Below are 2866 nucleotides of genomic sequence, written 5' to 3'. Positions count from 1 at the left end.
ACTTGCACAAAAACAACAGCATACTTAACTAAACCAAAAACTTCCTTGTTTTCTTAATTTGTCTGTTAAAACATTATTCTAGATAGATCTAGATTCTAGATCTAGATCTAGAATCGAGCCCAAAGATATTCACATGACGTGAAATGTATTTTAAAGTACGACATCAACGTGAATGGATAAAAAGAAATCAATCCTCCGAATGCAAAGAAAATCCAACGTCACGCTTGGCCTAGATGTCAAACCCAAGTCCGTCTTGTCACTCAAACAAGACAGACAACTGGCGAGGCTTTTTATATTAATGGTAGTTTCCCTTTGTAAAGGGAAACAATTTCAATTTTTTGTTGTAATTGCTCTCTTTTTTGTATAAAAGATCTGTAACACTTGTAATCATGTGTAATGATAGATCAAAAAAGTATAATAAAAAATGATTATATATCTATATTTTAATTTTGCGAATTAACTGGAAAATTGTATTTTTTAAAGACTGTGCTTATAATGACTATTCTATTAAGTAAAAGTATAATAAATGCTAGTTCTAGGTGAATTGGGTTATAATGTACAGCCTGCCATAGGTGCATGCCCGAATGAGCCTCAGTGGTCTGGGGTGCAGGCTTCAAACCTGTAGCCGACTGACGTCGGAGTGGTTCAATTCCACCCTTCGGGCGTTCTTTTGCTGCATACTGCATTGTCGTTCAAGTTGAGGAATGTAGTGAAACAATTCCATTTTACTTTCAGCATAATATCATAGGTTGTAGATTTATTTCCGTACGCCTACTTTGTACCTGCTTATCAAGTCGAATAGAGACCAATCTCAGGGAAATGTTAGTCTACCTCACGCCTACATAATTTAGATCTATATAGATCTAGATCTAGATTCTAGACATAGATGGTAAAAATAAATTGTTTTCGGGATTTTCATTTTATGCTTTTCCATGAGTGAACTTGAAAAGCGTTAAGCTTGAGATAGATTAACAATTTAAAATGCTAAAACTGATTCTGACACGCCGCACAAATTGCTAAACTGTGCATAGTGATGCTTGTGACTTTCAAAAGCAGGTTTTAAAATAAAGGAAGTGTAGCAACGTAACTTATAAGGCTGACTGTTTGTTTGTTATATTTTGTTTTAGTATGCCTAAGTATTAATTTACGCGCCTGCAACTGCATAAGGGCACATGAGCTCTAGGGCACTTTTAACATAAAATAAAATACAGTTTGATAGTACATGTAATTTTGAATTTTGCCCGGGTGGCCGACTCTTATGGATTTTAGGACAGGGATCTTTCATTCGAGACCTCCGAGATTTTTCGCCCTTATGCGAGAAGGTTAGATAGGTGTTAGTTCTTACCTGCCATAAGATCAGTGGTGTGGCTGAAAGAGAGCAGTGAGAAGAAGCCAAGGAATAGAAAGGAAGCAGAAACAGTCAGGCGCCCACAGCAGGGGGCAAAGTGGAGAAGGGAATGACTCTCTCTCTCTCTCTCTCTCTCTCTCTCTCTCTCTCTCTCTCTCTCTCTCTCTCTCTCTCTCTCTCTCTCTCTCTCTTTTCCACCCCCCAAAAAAACCAAAACAAAACCGACCTTCATTTTTGTGACGTAGTTTGATAAGCTCATTTTTTAAAACATCCCGATGAAAAGAAGGTATTTTTTGGTTCCATTGACAGACTTTAGGCCTTACAGGAGGAGGGTCAACCCCGGTAGAGAGGAATACAAACAACGCCCCAGTAGAAAGTCCGAGATACAGTACATACAAATTCTCACCACACGGGAATGGGACGCTAAACTTCTTCCCATCACATATCTAATCTATTGTCATTATCTTTTCCCCTTATTTGTGTGTGTTACTCTTTTGCAACACCTCTAATCTTCGGCACTTAAATGACTCAATTGTATTTGCATACCGGTAGCTTTAACGACCCTTTTAACAAAAGAAATCTAAAAGGCGTGACCTCCGAATTTATGGTCCATCTCAGATAGGATCAGACGCCGGTTGAGCTCTAAAGAGTTTTAGTTACCGTCCTAGGCAATCGTTAGGACTGAAAGAAATGGATTATGAATCGTGGGTCTCCTCTATCAATCCAAGTTCAAGAATATTTTGCAGAGGATTCAAACCAACGGCTTTTGCACTCCATCTTAAGCAGTAGGCGATGAAACCAGCCTCGCGTTGCCTAGCGACGTCGACAAAGCAGGCCCGCCACGGCGAGGAACAAAGCCCAAAGAAGGATTGCAATACCTTGGAAGCAGAGAATCTTTGGTAGTATTAATACCAGGCCTACGACTAGATCTAGATCTCAGCCTAGATATTAGGCCCTATAGAAACAGACTGCAAATTTTAAAACTGAAGAAGAGTAGACCTACCATGTTGTGTAGTCTACAGTCTATGTCACAAGTACTACTAGATCTAGATCAAGATAGATCAACATAAATGATAAATTCGCCTTAACTCATTAACGCCCCTTCCCATAGATATAAACCACTACTCACTATTCACTAGATACCGCCCTCTCTCCCTTTGTACTGAGCGAGCGAGGGCTGCGGGACCAATGAATCGGTCGTCCGCCATTTTTGTTTGGGCCGGACGGCTGGGCCTGGCTAAGCGCTCGTCAGTCTAACAAGAGAGAAGAATAAACTAAAGGCTAGATTGATTGAGCGCCTTCTACCGTAAGCTGACGAAACACCTTATTTTCATTTTGGCTTGAAAACGTTTTATTTACTAAATCGATAGTCTGACCATTTACCCTACTTATGTGAAAAATTCAAAGTGAAACTGAGACTAGTTTTTCTTTTAACTTTCAAAATTCAGAAGAGCGCTTTTTAAAAATGGTTATGCTGACAAAACACCTTTTTTAAGAGTTCGCTGACAGAACCCCCTC

General features: G+C 39.4%; 1 non-coding gene across 1 annotated transcript; it reads left to right on the top strand.

Annotated features, from left to right (window-relative positions):
* The first annotated feature begins 578 nt into the window (after window positions 1-578).
* Window positions 579-665, top strand: TRNASTOP-UCA. The gene has a single exon. It is a non-coding gene; the product is annotated as a tRNA-Sec (tRNA).
* Window positions 666-2866: the final 2201 nt, after the last annotated feature.

The sequence above is a fragment of the Aplysia californica genome, unplaced genomic scaffold, assembly GCF_000002075.1.
Source record: "Aplysia californica isolate F4 #8 unplaced genomic scaffold, AplCal3.0 scaffold00485, whole genome shotgun sequence".
NCBI lineage: Eukaryota > Metazoa > Mollusca > Gastropoda > Aplysiida > Aplysiidae > Aplysia > Aplysia californica.
The sequence above is the reverse complement of the archived record's forward strand: the minus strand, read 5'-3'. Positions and strand labels throughout refer to the sequence as shown.